The sequence below is a fragment of the Schistocerca americana genome, chromosome 7 (assembly GCF_021461395.2).
Source record: "Schistocerca americana isolate TAMUIC-IGC-003095 chromosome 7, iqSchAmer2.1, whole genome shotgun sequence".
In the NCBI taxonomy this organism is placed as follows: Eukaryota; Metazoa; Arthropoda; class Insecta; order Orthoptera; family Acrididae; genus Schistocerca; species Schistocerca americana.
Genome location: NC_060125.1, coordinates 445,290,013 through 445,306,727, shown reverse-complemented (window position 1 = coordinate 445,306,727; position 16,715 = coordinate 445,290,013). Strand labels below are relative to the sequence as shown.

At 42.2% G+C, this 16,715-nt stretch overlaps 1 protein-coding gene across 2 annotated transcripts in view; it reads right to left on the bottom strand.

Annotated features, from left to right (window-relative positions):
- Positions 1-13,590, bottom strand: part of LOC124622568 — a 46,834-nt gene extending 33,244 nt beyond the window's left edge. Inside the window, exon 1 of one of the 2 annotated variants that reach the window (XM_047148316.1) lies at positions 13,477-13,590. The gene's annotated coding sequence lies outside the window, so the exon portion shown is untranslated. Of the gene's footprint in view, positions 1-2,940; positions 3,070-13,476 lie in introns of those variants that run through there. The other variant, XM_047148315.1, reaches the window with a different exon arrangement.
- Positions 13,591-16,715: the final 3,125 nt, after the last annotated feature.

Here is a 16,715-nt window from a genome sequence, read left to right as displayed (position 1 = left end):
CTTGTACTACCGTCGTAGGCATGGGCTTTGTGTCTATCTTGGCCACAATAATGCGTTCACTATGCTGTTCGTAGTAGCTTAACCGCGCTCCTACTTTTTATTCGTTATTAAACCTACTCCTGCATTACCCCTATTTGAATTTGTATTTATAACCCTGTATTTACCTGACCAGAAGTCTTTTTCCTCCTGCCACCGAACTTCACTAATTCCCACTATACCTAATTTTAACCTATCCATTTCCCTTTCTAAATTTCTAACCTACCTGCCTGATTAAGGGACCTGACATTCAACGCTCCGATCCGCAGAACGCCAGTTTTCGTTCTCCTGATAACGACGTCCTCCTGAGCAGTCCCCGCCCGGAGATCCGAATGGGGGACTATTTTACCTCCGGAATATTTTACCCAAGAGGGTGCCACCATCAGATCAGTCAATTATCCAGACTGTTGCCGCTGCAACTACTGGAAAGGCTGCTGCCCCTCTTCAGGAACCACACGTTTGTCTGGCCTCTTAACAGATACCCCTCCGTCGTGGTTACACTACGGTACGGCTATCTGTATCACTGAGGCACGCAAGCCACCCCACCAACAATAAGGTCCATGGTTCATGGGGATATATATATATATATATATATATATATATATATATATATATATATATATATATACCCTGCTGTAGTTAGAGAAAGAAGGGAGTCAGCGGAAAAATCCTCCCGTCGCAGCACAAAAATGCGAATATGTTCCTCTTTAAAAGATTGAAAGAAAAGTGGAACCAACTGCCTCTATTTCGCCTTCCTCATCAACAATGTTGGCATGCAAGAGAGTAGCAGAGAGACAGTGATCATGGAAGAGACAGGAACCAGTGCCAATGAAAGAGAAAGAGAGAGCAGACAGTGATCGTGGGCGACAGAAAGTGGCAGGGAGATAGAAAGCAAGATAGATAAAGCCAGCAGCATTGAGAGACAAAGAGGAAGAAGATACTGATGGTCTGTGGTAGTAAAAGAGAAGAAGAAATGGGTGGAGAAAGAAGCGGTGGATGCGAAAGAGAGAGAAGACAGTGGAAATGAAAAACAGAGATGAGTGGAGACAAGACATGGGCTTCGGGGAGGTGGCGTCTTGACTCCCCGGACTACTGCACTTTGACGTATGTCTAGTGGAGGGCGCATTTTGGACCAGAACTTGAAACACATGGGAATATGGGAAAAAATATGTTGAACTCTCTCCCCAGAATTGCTGAGCTGCCGAGGCATGGTGGAGTCAGTGGCAGTGAGAAAGGAAGATAACAGGAGTCAGTGTAAAGTGAGAGAGCAGACAGTGGAAGTGGGGCATACTGTAAATCAATGGGAGAAAAAGGAGACAGTGGGAAACATACAGATATAGACAGTAGCAGTTTGAGAGAAATGCTGAACATGAAGGCTCAACTAAAAAGAGAAACTGGGTGAAAGGATTTAGAATGTTGTGTATTAAAAGAGCGTGAAAAAGATCGCATGCCAGAATTTTTGGTAAGAGAGGCGTAATGAGGATCACCTTTTTTGTGCTGCGATAGGAGCATTTTTCCACTGGTAGTTAATACTCATAATCTAATAATACTTGGGAAACTAAACAGAGGCCACAAACTGAACATCTATGAAGAACTTGAAATTTTATTTACAGCACATAACATGGGCAGAATAAACTGAATGAGGAAGCTGAGACCGTGGCAGTGAATTCTTCAGAACCTTCTTAAGCATACTAGAAAATGTACAGCAACTCTTACCGCTACATCATTTTTAGTGATTTAAATAATGGAAACAACTCCCAAGTCACAGCCCAAACATTAGAAAAAATATGCTGAAATATAGGTTTGCTTACTTTTTTTATTTTTTGCGATAATGATATATAGTTACAAATTCTCATGTTTTTTTCTTTTACCGAACCGGTATCTTTGATTCTCAGTCTAAACTCCTAATGGATGCTCTTTAGGTGCACGGTGCTGTATCTCTATAACTGTACAATCTCTGGACTGTTTATGTTGATGTTTCCTGTTTTTGTGACATCTAAAGATGAAAATGCATGTTTACGGAGAACCTCACGATTCTTTCTGCTGAAATATCTTGTAAGTAACTTTATTATTGCCTAAAATCAGTAATCTAATGTCATATTAGATTAACAGTTGCCGATTGTACATCATTTGTAGCGAAATAAAAATCAAAATAGATAACTGACTACATCAAGCAAACAAAAATGTGGTCATCGCTCCATCTTACGATGAAGGTGTTAACCCTCGAAACAAGACATGGGAGAAAGTAAAAAGTGACTGACACAGACAGTTGTTTTAAGTTATCCTTTATGTCATAAACCTCGGCAGTTTTCAAACCACATTCCAACATTGACGACATAAAGTAACGGAGGCCTATATTCTTACTCCAAGTAACGACGGAATTTACACTGCAGTAGCTATCTCCGACCGTCTTACGTCTCAATTTTAGCTAATTTCTCGGAAACTTTCGAGAAAATTACAGTGTTAGCATTAAAAATATTGTATCACTACAATCGTTTTTTCAGCACCTTTCGAATACTTTTTAAAAAGTGTATCATTTCATAAAAAAACACACTTGCTTTAATATCTCGGTTTATATAAGCCTTAAGAGAATTAACCTTAAAACAAAATTACGCGTCCCCTGCGTACTATCATTTGTCGGAAACCACGTTTCGATATCTTGAACCGTTCGGTAAATAAAATATGTATTACACCTTCAACGAACCCTGTATATAGGGATTTGCTGCCCAGTACACCTGTAGAACATCAGGAACTCTTAGGGAACATTTAAACTATTCACACACTGTTAACTAGAGTAGTCACAAATCACCTGTTTTTCCCTGCTAGCTTGAGTGTATTTCGATTTTCATATTTCACTTCGCGTCTACTGAATTAAATTTTAGCTTCACAAAGTATAAGACTAACCTCCGTATTGTGTGTGTCGGTATTCGCTGATACTGGTGCACGACCGATGGAACACACAATAAACCAAATCTGTCTTTTGGAGTCCAACACAAAATCTAACGTTGCTTATAAGACTGTAGCTCGTTCCCTGTTAACGTGGTATGTTACTACTGATAGCTTTATCATGAGCGTCAAGTTATGATACTGGGTGATTTCCAGTTTCAGATAACGGCTGCATCGAATCAAGATCGGAATCGAACACACCTCTCGAACGCTGCAGAACACTTATTAACTGACTTCCACAAATAAAGCGATGTGGCACAGTAGTTACGATGTTTGACTTCCCATAAGACCAGCCCGATTTATATTTCCTGAAGTTTACCTGAATCATCAAACTCCACTGTCTCTCCCTATTAAACAACGGCCGTAGTCTGTCCCCATTTGCTGTACAATTTAAGTTAGTTCCGTTTTTTATTTACCTATTTTTCCTGCTCAAGGAATTATGGATAGATAGTGCTGTACGTCACCAGTAGGATACGTCATATAAAGTCTCGAAACAACGAATTCAAAGAGTGGCTTCCACTGCGAAAGACAGACAAAATTCCAGAGCTCTAAATGCCTCAGCGATGTCAGAGTCAACTTGTTCAATATCTGATAAAAGTTATTCGAACTCCTGCAGGGTGAACGTTAATAGAACTGACAAACTGTAGAGGACCCCAGATTCCTGACTGGAAATTGAGAAATAAGGTCCTACGAACATGTGTCTGAAAATAGATGGTGTGCGTGCATCGACAACAAATCGTCCCGAAACACAGTACACAGCTGCATTGCATCCACGCCACAACAGATGTTCAAAGTGGCCTCAACGGGATTGCGAGTGACAGGGATAGCAGCGTTTTCCTTGCACGATAGACTTAATCGTACTTTGGGTTACACCGGACCAGGCAACTTGCGTGGAGCTTGTACATGGGTTCGTCTCAATATCCTGTAGAACCCGGTCCTCCAAATCTTGCATTTATCGCGAATCTCTTTCCCAACGTAAAGTCCCGAGCGACTGGTAAAAAGCGCGGGTGACGCCTGTATATAAGAAGGGTAGAAGGACGGATCCTCAAAATCACAGACCAATATCCTTAACGTCGGTTTGTTGCACGATTCTCGAACATATTCTCTGTTCGAATATAAAGAATTTCCATGAGACAGAGAAGTTACTGTCCATGCATCAGCACGGCGTTAGAAAGCATCGCTCCTGCGAAACGCAACTCGCCATTTTTTCACATGATATCTTGCGAACCATGGATGAAGGGTATCAGACGGATGCCATATTCCTTGACTTCCGGAAAACATTGGACTCGGTGCCCCACTGCAGACTCCTAAGTAAGGTACGAGCACATGGGATTGGTTCCCAAGTACGTGAGTGGCTCGAAGACTTCTTAAGTAATAGGACCCAGTACGTTGTCCTCGATGGTGAGTGTTCATCGGAGGTGAGGGTATCATTTGGAGTGCCCCAGGGAAGTGTGGTAGGTTGGTTGGTTGGTTGGTTTTGGGGAAGGAGACCAGACAGCGTGGTCATCGGTCTCATCGGATTGGGGAAGGATGGGGAAGGAAGTCGGCCGTGCCCTTTCAGAGGAACCATCCCGGCATTTGCCTGGAGTGATTTAGGGAAATCACGGAAAACCTAAATCAGGATGGCCGGACGCGGGATTGAACCGTCGTCCTCCCGAATGCGAGTCCAGTGTCTTACCACTGCGCCACCTCGCTCGGTGAAGTGTGGTAGGTCCACTGTTGTTTTCTATCTACATAAATGACCTTTTGGATAGGGTGGATAGCAATGTGCGGCTGTTTGCTGATGATGCTGTGGTGTACTGGAAAGTGTCGTCGTTGATTGACTGTAGGAGGATACAAGATGACTTGGACAGGGTTGTGATTGGTGTAAAGAATGGCAGCTAGCTCTAAATATAGATAAATGTAAGTTAACGCAGATGAATAGAAAAAAGAATCCCGTAATGTTTGAATACTCCATTAGTAGTGTAGCGCCTGACACAGTCACGTCGACTAAATATTTGGGCGTAACATTGCAGAGCGATATGAAGTGGGGCAAGCATGTAATGGCAGTTGTGGGGAAGGCGGATAGTCGTCTTCAGTTCATTGGTAGACTTTTGGGAAGATGTGGTTCATCTGTAAAGGAGACCGCTTATAAAACACTAATACGGCCTATTCTTGAGTACTGCTCGAGCGTTTGGGATCCCTATCAGTTCGGATTGAGGGAGGACATAGAAGCAATTCAGAGGCGGGCTGCTAGATTTGTTATTGGTAGGTTTGATCATCACGCGAGTGTTGCGGAAATGTTTCAGGAACTCGGGTTGGAGTCTCTGGAGGAAAGGAGGCGTTCTTTTCGTGAATCGCTACTGAGGAAATTTAGAGAACCAGCATTTGAGGCTGATTGCAGTACAATTTCACTGCCGCCAACTTACATTTCGCGGAAAGACCACAAAGATAAGATAAGAGAGATTAGGGCTCGTACAGAGGCATACAGGCAGTCATTTTTCCCTCGTTCTGTTTGGGAGTGGAACAGGGACAGAAGATGCTAGTTGTGGTACGAGGTACCCTCCGCCACGCACCGTATGGTGGATTGCGGAGTATGTATGTATATGTAGATGTACGCACAGTCTGTCGCCTCCCTGTACATTCATCTGTCTGAACGGACCCATAACATTTTATTTATAAGGTGATTTGATAATTTTGTATAAGATAGTTATGTGAACCTATAAGTCTTTGCATAGGTTTTGATGGATCGCTTCACCACTAACATGTGAGAAAGTATATTGTAAATTGGCATTTCTTCTATATTTCAAAGTGATACGCAAATATGCTTTTTGATTTTAGATATTGTGTAAGAAAAACGCCTATTTAAACGAAACTCTGTTACTTAATTCGTAACATACAGGGCGTTACTTGTACTACAGGACGTAAAATAAGGCTGTTGCACTTGTAAATAACCGCCTCAGTGCCCTTCTTCTGCTCACACACCTGCAAAAACATATGGGGACACGAGCCGCCGCGAGTCTGTTGAATTACAACGAAAATGATATGTTGGCCAGAGTGGACTGCTGCTATTGGATAACACAGTGTGAACCTGTTGTTCTACGTAAATTAAATTAATTTTGATTCTGTAATTCTTCCTTGTATTTTAGCACTGAAGATGGCTATTTATAACCGAAATCTAGATTTAATAAAAGCTAATGGGATTCCGACTGACTACTGTGTGCCTGTCCTTCCTTATAAAATAAAACGTAATCATGTTCCGTACTCAGATTCTGGAAAACGATATAGAAAATAATGTGCCGGAAATGCTCCATATTCTATTTACGACAAAAAGGCCGAGATTTCAACACCAGGCATACGGAACATATTAAAGCCTACGCACACAACAGACACATATCAACAATAGCCACACTCATACACAATAAAGGACACCCATTTGGAAAACTAGAGCAAAATGTCAAAGAACTCCAAAGACGAAATAAAGAGCACTAAATGGATCTTCAAATGGTTCAAATGGCTCTGAGCACTATGGGACTCAACATCTTAGGTCATAAGTCCCCTAGAACTTAGAACTACTTAAACCTAACTAACCTAAGGACATCACACACATCCATGCCCGAGGCAGGATTCGAACCTGCGACCGTAGCAGTCCCGCGGTTCCGGACTGCAGCGCCAGAACCGCACGGCCACCGCGGCCGGCTAAATGGATGTGTTGGAAGAACTGGAGACATATTCACATTACAGAAAACATGAAAATAAAATGTTAACTGAAAACTTGAAAGTGAATCAGAGAATTTCTTCAGATGCTTCGACAGTATACTGAAGTAAAAATAGTACCACATTGAAATAAGCGCCATTGCGAACAGATTTTTGCAAAGTATGATCCAGATTGTTAAGACAAATATCATCTGTACAAAAATATACCCTGTGAAAGACCTGTAACAGAATCTCTCTTGGGTACATCCAAAAAGAAAAATGTAGTCTTTGTTTATGTAAGTTTGTTAATCTTGAAAACTGCATGTGATGCTTAACTTGCGTGAGACTCTGGCCAAATGGACCATAAGGAAACTGTAAGGACAAGTTCTTGCAAATTTCTTCACTGACTATTTATGAAGATCAATAATCAACTAAAAATTGCGCGTTTTTATATATTGCGTTAAAGCCAACAGAACACTGCAGAGCCTCACATGTTGAAAAGTAGACAGAGGAAAACGCACTGGAAAATGGGTCTCGTTTCCCGAAGCGCGTAGTGTAAAATATAAACAAAAGTAAACCGTAACTGAAGAAGTTATTTATAAGCAAATGAAACATATTTCATTTTGAAATTATCTTTAATTGTAATCTCTTCCTCTGCAAATGCAAATGGAGTAAGACGTCCCGTTAAGTCCGGGGTGTGCGTTTTGCCGATAGTCCAAAAACCTGAATACCATCTACTCTTTGTGTTTCATTATCCGAGTAGATCGTCTTCAAACGCTGTAGAGTTTTGAGAGAAGAAATGAAATCTATGTTTCCAGTCTTACGAACATTCAATGAAAACCATATGCAGGGTGGTCCATAGATCGTGACCGGGCCAAATATCTCACGAAATAAGCGTCAAACAAAAAAACTACAAAGAACGAAACTTGTCTAGCTTGAAGGGAGAAACCAGATGGCGCTATGGTTGGCCCGCTAGATAGCGCTGCCATAGGTCAAACGGATATCAACTGCGTTTTTTTTTTTTTTAATAGGAACCCTCATTTTTTATTACATATTCGTGTAGTACGTAAATAAATATGAATGTTTTAGTTGGACCCCTTTTTTCGCTTTGTAATAGATGGCGCTGTAATAGTCACAGACGTATAAGTACATGGTATCACGTAACATTCCGCCAATATCGCTGGTATTTTTCGAACCGCGGATATTCTTTGAACCAAGCTGTTCTTTGCTGATGCCTTGTGGGAGTGTGTATAATGGAGGATTTTGTGTTTTGTGTGCAATAAAGCATTTCAGTTACTGAAAAAATTGAGAACATATGCTGCAAAAGCATATGGTTGCAGAGGATAAAGGAAAGTTTATATTCCAGACAATGGACGGTAAGTAACTTCCGATAGTAATCCAAGCCGACAACAACCATGTTTGAAGGACTGCGGGCATATATTCCTGGTGTGATGAACAGTCAGGCCCGCTAAATCACCGAGAGGAAATAGATGAGATTATTTGTGCCAGTGGGTGAAACGTAGAAATCTTTGAGATCTAATCATATATGAGTGACCACAGCTTGATAGCGCTTTCTGAAGAAACTTGAAGACTCTCTTCCTCACTGTACTGAGATTACTACACAGCACGGCATTAGCATCATGTCTCCTGGGAGTAAAAAATTTTTTGTCTCGTGTCTTTACCGAGTAACATGTACCACCCCTTTATCCGCAATGATCGTGATTATGCATCGTATCATGGACTCCATGAATCTCCTGAAGGTTTAGGTAGTGTTCATTATACATGATGGCTCAAATGGTAGACTCCACTCAGAGAGATTTGTTATGGTGAAATGTTACTGTACTGATAGTACTGAATGACTACAGTGAAAACTATACGGGGTGCTGTATTTCCCTTGCCAACACACACAGTTCAGGTATCCTCATAAGAGCGATCTTTAAGTGGTATAAAACGAGGTTTGTGAATCATGTGCTACGATCTGTCATTGGTGAACGCTATATGATTCTAAAGTCCAATTGTGAGCGTCGATTGTTTGCAACAATGTCATGTATCTTCAGCAAGTCAACGACGCAACCTGTCGTTCCTGAATTGTGTCAGAATGATTGAATGAACACTCCATGGCGCTTCAGATTCCCACAGGTGAACAGGATTCTATTGCACGCACCTGAGACGGCTTAGAGTAAGATTTCCTTGTGTTGGATCCAAAGCGAGGGGCTAGTTTTAGAGGGTACGTCTCCCCACGAGTATTGTCCCAAATTGACATGGTCAGTTATTCTCAATGGTATCGCCTCTATATACACTGCTACAAACTGCTGAAGTCGACAGCGACCATGTCACAATACTTTGTTGCTGACGGCTGTTAGCGGTGGCGAAAGCAACTGCCGTACCACCACCGCCCCTATAGTCGTATACTCAATTTTCAGTCGTGAAACGATGTCACGAGAAAAGTACAACACCTATCGACCTCTAATACAGTGACCAACATGTGGGTCTCGCACGATTTGCCGATTTGCCGAGAGGGTATGTGATGTTAATTCAGTGATCGCAAAATCGAGTTAAACATGCAAAGAACTTGGCAGGATGAAACCACTTATCAGTAGGACGCCCACCCCCTGTGACCTGGATGCACTGAATCACTTTCTAAGGGTGTCACAGAGCCATTGCATCCTCTCCCGAGGCAAAATGGCTCACAGCTGTTGTAACTGGTCGCTGATATTCTGGATATTGACGCTGGGACACAGTTGACGTCTCAGCTGGTCCCTCACCTGATCTATTGGAGACTGACCTCGGGATCTCGATGGCCAGTGGAGTACCTCAGCATCACACAGATAACAGAGACACGTTCCACGTGTCGAGGAGCCTTATCCTGTTGAAAATGGCACTACGATACTGATACCGATTGCTGTCCATCCCATGACGCCAGGAGTGACAATGCTGTACGTCGCCTAAACATTGAAGAATGGGACCTCTCCTTGGATCGCCACCGTACTCATGGACGGTAGTCATCTGAGGTGGAACAAAACCGCGATTCATAGCTCAAAACAAAGTGACGGCATTCATCGGCAGTCCATGCTTCCAGGCACCATTATAAGTGCAGCTGTTTGAACTGTGGTGTTAAGGGCAGCCCACGTGTGTGGCAGTAACTCTCTAGTCTGGCTACTAGTGTCCATCCAATTGTGGAGGATGACGCAGATTGTTTCAGGGAGTCCATTATGTGTTCCTGGATGGCAGGCGCAAATGTGGCGGGTTACAAAAAAAATGTTCACATGTGTGTGAAATCTTATGGGACTTAACTGCTAAGGTCATCAGTCCCTAAGCTTACATACAACTTAACCTAAATTATCCCAAGGACAAACACACGCACATTCATGCCCGAGGGAGGACTCGAACCTCCGCCGGGGCCAGCCGCACAGTCCATGACTGCAGCGCCCCTGACCGCTCGGCTAATCCCGCGCGGCGTGGCGGGTTACGATGTACATGGTGTACAATACGGCGATCCGGCTTTGTGGTGGTCAGATGCGGTCGACAACCTTCATCACGATTATGTCTGCCCCAGCTTCACCACGCAATCCCACACTGTCCCACTGCCACATCCGAATGCCCCACTAATTTGGATATTGCACGATTCGATCAGTTGGCTAAACTTTCAGTGTCTGTCAGTTGCTGATAATTTTGTCTCACACAAGTAGGTAGGATGTCTTTCACAGTGATCACTCAACATCTGACATTGTTAAGCTCCTTTATACGGGATTATTCATAGATGACAAGAACCATCATTCGAAGTAAAAAATGGAGTAAACGTGGGCTCTAAACGTATACCTTAACAGCTATGAACATTTCTTCATCTTCAGAACTGTGAAACATATCTCTTCTATTTTGACCAAAACAAGAGAAAATTTCCAGTAAACGTGGGCTTTAAAGTGCATACTTAAGAGCTACAAACACTTATTCGATAGAAAATGAACCAAGTGCTTGTAGCTCTTAAGGTTTGTGTGTGTGTATGTGTGTGTGTGTGTGTGTTTGTGTGTGTGCTGCTTTACGGAAGTGCTGCCTTTTTCGAAGGCTGGACTCCTGATTTGTGTTCCGTGATATCCTTAAAAATTGTCATGTGACAGCAGGGCGTTGAAGTCACGTCCTAATGACCTGCTGATGCATTGGTTTTATTTATGTATTGCCTCCCTAAACGGGGTCTTCTATTATGGCTCTAAGTAGTCGAACACGATGCCACCGTTCTGGAATGACGGTGCCAGTGTATTCCAAATGTCTGTTAGTAGGCCTAAGTACTTTGACTTTTTGCAATAACTTCCTTGTGTGCTTCTTGGTAACGCTTAACGCATACGTAATCCATTCTGAGTTCTTCATGTAATTATCGTATCCTAGCCCAACTCGCCGCTTTCAGAATTAATCTTAAGCACCTGTTGTCTATAAAATGGAGATTTTTAACATTCCACAGACCTGCTGTCCCCCTTGTAGAGTCTAAATTTTGTTATGGTATTCATCTGACTGCATGAGAGCAGTGGAAATAACTTGTGAATAAAATGAACCATTTTTTTCGGTATTCGTTATAATATGTGATTTTAAGAAAAGTTTATTATCCTTTTCACACCAAGGTATCCCCCGGCTCGTCCATGGACTTCAGTGTAGTTAACGACAATTCTATCCCTTAAGTCCGGTCTTTATCATGTAAATATCACAGTTCTTTTTTTTCTACATTTAACCTTATCATGTTCGCATATACCCACTGTTCTGTTATTACTAATTGTCACTGGAGTCTAACACTTGCTGTTTTCATTCTAACTGCTAAGGTATACATTCTAGAGCCCATGCCTACTCGACATTTTTTTCTTGTTTAGGTCGACACTACCACCTCACCACGTAAGGAAAGCGAAGAGCTTTCAGCAGAAAAGATTTGTTCCAGAGTTTCTAAAATGAAGAAGTGTGCATAGCTCATAAGCCGTATTCATTTTGTAGCCTTTGTTTACGGGACATTTTTGCTTCGAGTGATTGTTCGTGTCATATCCGTTAATACTGAACATTCCACCTGGATCACCTTGTAAAGTGTACCAGGTCTGGTAACAAGGCTAAACAGGAACGGCAGTAACGGTTTCTGGTGGTCAATGATGTGTATGTGTATGAAATTACTTTGACATTTATGTCTTCTGGGTGCATCACCTTTTTTATCAGGCTCTGGACGTCGCAGATAATTTATACGAGTGAATTATGCTATTATGTAAGACGAATAGACGTAACCAACGCCATCTCTGTGTCAGGATATGAAATTTTCAGTTCACCCTCATTAGAGGTCCCAGAGAATTTGCACAGTATTCTAGTGTGTTGAACTCTATGTTACGTACTTCTCGACTCTATGTGGCGTTCGCTGTGTTATTCAATGGTTTGGTATTTAACTAATGAAAATGATAATCTTATTTTATTACATTGAGTAATTACTAAATAATTTTTCTCCCGGCTAAAGAATTGGTCAAGTTGGTAAAGAACTCCAAGTTAACGTTGTGTTAATGTGTTGTCTGTAAGTTCTGTAAGTGTCACTAAATCACAGTTCATACAACAGATTCTATACAACTATTGATTATGATGGAAGCAGTTATCTTCAGCAAAATGATCATTAAAACCACCGAATATCATCCGCGCGCAACACTGACGTATGTTACCTGAAAAAATATTCTTCGCAACTCGTGCTTAATTAATTACGGCTCCATACATCAGCTAGAAAAGTTTGTTATAAGGGTCGTACTATGAGCACTGTTTTTAAAGAACCAATCTAATTCGAATTATTTTCATTAAAATGAGTTCGGGACCACCGGTGCACATTTATTTTTATGCATTTGTATAACGTTCGGCATTTATGTCTGCAGAGTTGCGTAATTTGAATTTGCCGCTGAGATAATTGTTAAGATGGCGGCAGACAATTGAGAGCAAGTAAGATAAGTATTTGAAATGCTTATTAAACAGTACTTTCGTATTGTGCACTATTTAGACTTCGTCAAGCAAAAATTTGATTTTTTTCTAAGGAAAACACAGACAAAAACGCGATACAAATCGCTATCATCAATGGCTGCGCTCCTTGTAGCGTAAAGAAATAATTAACACAGATAATGCTTATTGAGTGAGGAATTAAAGTTACAAATAATTATTCACTCATATTTATAATAATAATGAACTCTATTCTCAAGTAATAATTAACAAATAATTACAATATCTTAACAGACCTCAGTTTGATATGCGTCCGCAACCTACAAAAGCCATCCAACAAAAGGTAAAAATAAAGGAATACAAACGCAGATCATAAAAAGGAATTTACAATTATCATTGTCTTTGTATGATACATATCGATATGTCCAATTACATCATAAAATATTATATAAATAATTAATATTTATGATCGTTTTCACTGTTTTTTCATATGTCGAATAGATAATGTTTATAACAGTTAGAGGCATAATTTCCTCTCGTCGCACTGTAGCTAAAATTTATCTCGTGGATGCTACATCCAGCTCAACCTTAGGTCTTTGGATGTCGTTATTCAAGTCCCTGCAACACCAGCCAAACAGTATACATGTGATGTGTTACGACAGCGAAAGGAACCTGTGACCACTGGAGACAGTGCCACAAGTTCCTCCAAAAAATCGTAACACAACACACACACAGATGTCATACTAACTAATGTAAATCCACCCGATGATGGAGGTTTAAACCTTTGAAACGCGTCGTGGAGGTAAGTAAAACGGTGACTGGTAACAGTAAACTTGTTGTTTTATTTAATGAAAGCAGTAGCAACGTTCATGTATTACAAACATTCACCTGCGATTTATTCTTTTTGGCTTACTGCTGGATAACCATTTATCTGTTTCTCCAGCGGAGAATGTGAAAAGCAGAACAATACAAAGGAATCGCGTCTCACATGGTATGAAGACCGGGAGCAGTGGCAGCGTTGCTTGAGAGATATCCAGTGACAAAGCAGAAAACGGCACTGCCACTTCCTCGTGGCACGCCTTCCGCTCTGAGAGATAGTGAGGACACCAAGCGTTGTCATGGTGCGTCCGTTCATCTGCTTGTGACTCACAGAAGCTTGTCTTGACGGCGTGGGCATCTGCACACATTTATACAAAAGGGCGCAAGATTCTCAAAGTCGCCTTTCTGATGTAACTAACTTGCCGTGTTTGAAAACGTGTCGTGATTCAAGAACGAAATTTGATAGGAATCGCACAAAACGTATTTAAGTCAAGTGTTTGATACTTATTCACTAGATATATTTTTAATGACAGATTAGCCAAAAATAAGCATTTCTACTACAGTACCTGACCAAAAATGTGAAGCACGCAGAAGATATAGCTAAATGCCAATGTACCTTCATACACCTACACATCATTTGTGGGTATGTACATTTTACATATTATTTAGAGCTGCACCTCTCTGTGACAGCCAGAACAGCCACCAGAGTGCAATTGTTGTTAGTGTTTAGTCTGGTTACCAGACCTCGTAGGCTATACAGGGTGTTACAAAAAGGTACGGCCAAACTTTCAGGAAACATTCCTCACACACAAAGAAAGAAAAATGTTATGTGGACATGTGTCCGGAAACGCTTACTTTCCATGTTAGAGCTCATTTTATTACTTCTCTTCAAATCACATTAATCATGGAATGGAAACACACAGCAACAGAACGTACCACCGTGACTTCAAACACTTTGTTACAGGAAATGTTCAAAATGTCTTCCGTTAGCAAGGATACATGCATCCACCCTCCGTCGCATGGAATCCCTGATGCGCTGATGCAGCCCTGGAGAATGGCGTATTGTATCACAGCCGTCCACAATACGAGCACGAAGAGTCTCTACATTTGGTGCCGGGGTTGCGTAGACAAGAGGTTTCAAATGCCCCCATAACTGAAAGTTAAGAGGGTTGAGGTCAGGAGAGCGTGGAGGCCATGAAATTGGTCCGCCTCTACCAATCCATCGGTCACCGGATCTGTTGTTGAGAAGCGTACGAACACTTCGACTGAAATGTGCAGGAGCTCCATCGTGCATGAACCACATGTTGTGTCGTACTTGTAAAGGCACATGTTCTAGCAGCACAGGTAGAGTATCCCGTATGAAATCATGATAACATGCTCCATTGAGCGTAAGTGGAAGAATATGGGGCACAATCAAGACATCACCAACAATGCCTGCCCAAAAGTTCACAGAAAATCTGTGTTGATGACGTGACTGCACAATTGCGTGCGGGTTCTCGTCAGCCCACACATTTTGATTACGAAAATTTACAATTTGATCACGTTGGAATGAAGCCTCATTCGTAAAGAGAACATTTGCACTGAAATGAGGATTGACACATTGTTGGATGAACCATTCGCAGAAGTGTACCCGTGGAGGCCAATCAGCTGCTGATAGTGCCTGCACACGCTGTACATGGTACGGAAACAACTGGTTCTCCTGTAGCACTCTCCATACAGTGACGTGGTCAACGTTACCTTGTACAGCAGCAACTTCTCTGACGCTGGCATGAGCGTTATCGTCAACTGCACGAAGAATTGCCTCGTCCATTGCAGGTGTCCTCGTCGTTCTAGGTCTTCCCCAGTCGCGAGTCATAGGCTGGAATGTTCCGTGCTCCCTAAGACGCCGATCAATTGCTTCGAACGTCTTCCTGTCGGGACACCTTCGTTCTGGAAATCTGTCTCGATACAAACGTACCGCGCCACGGCTATTGACCCGTGCTAATCCGTACATCAAATGGGCATCTGCCAACTCCGCATTTGTAAACATTGCACTGACTGCAAAACCACGTTCGTGATGAACACTAACCTGTTGATGCTACGTACTGATGTGCTTGATGCTAGTACTGTAGAGCAATGAGTCGCATGTCAACACAAGCACCGAAGTCAACATTACCTTCCTTCAATTGGGCCAACTGGCGGTGGTGAATCGAGGAAGTACAGTACATACTGACGAACCTAAAATGAGCTCTAACATGGAAACTAAGCGTTTGCGGACACATGTCTACATAACATCTTTTCTTTATTTGTGTGAGAGGAATGTTTCCTGAAAGTTTAGCCGTACCTTTTTGTAGCACCCTGTATAACGGACATGAACACGTCTGATGTTGCGTGATCACAGCGAAGGAGCTAGAGGTGTCACGCACTCGTGTCATACAGTATTTACCTGACACAGATTGAAAAGGCCTCTCTGTGGGTTCCAATTTGCTGGCTTGTCGAGTCGGATAATATCCACATTTGTGGGGCACTCAGATGTTGCAGTGGCCTAATGATGCAGTGCCTGAGAATGTGACGGCCAGCACACTTGTTGACAAGCTTATGGTAGACCATGTCTGACCACCACAAGGGAGCAATGGACTCCCCACAACATTCTGTGTCAAAGTGTACCATTGTGCAGAGCACAGCAGCAGACAGAGTAGCGAACTATCGTCCCATCCCTATAGGCTGACTTTAATACTACAGTGCGAACAGTTGCGTTTGGAGTGGTGCTGTGACAGGGGAGCACGGACTGTTGTTGAATGATGTCGCATTGTGTTAAGCGATTAAGCGCTGTTCTACACTATCCCGGATGACAATCGTCGGAGTATACGGAAGCGAGCTGTGGAGGAGGTCCCACTCTTCCAATGTTTTACAGGTGCACAGCAGTGCTACTCTTGACGTTATGGTGGGGTTAGGCATAGGGAATGACTTCAAGTCACGGTTGGCAGTGGTTGAGGGAAATCTGACAGCACAGTGGTATGCCACGTACATCCTGCGTCGTAATTTGTTTCCTCTAATGCGACGGTACTGCGATGCCATTGAAGTAAGTGGTGCATAGTGTGTGGTGCTTTACAGGAATTATGGGTATTGTTGATATTTGGCGGTTTCACACCATAAGGTGATTTGCAACGCTCCAATGAATATACCCTCTAGGGCTACCATTGCATAAAAACATCTGTAATTCTCAATCTGTGCACTGTACTTTCGCGGCGTCTGGCAAAGATACTCAACTGTTGCATGCTAGTGAGAGACCATCAGCGTCGTTGGTTTTGAAACAACTTATACGGCAG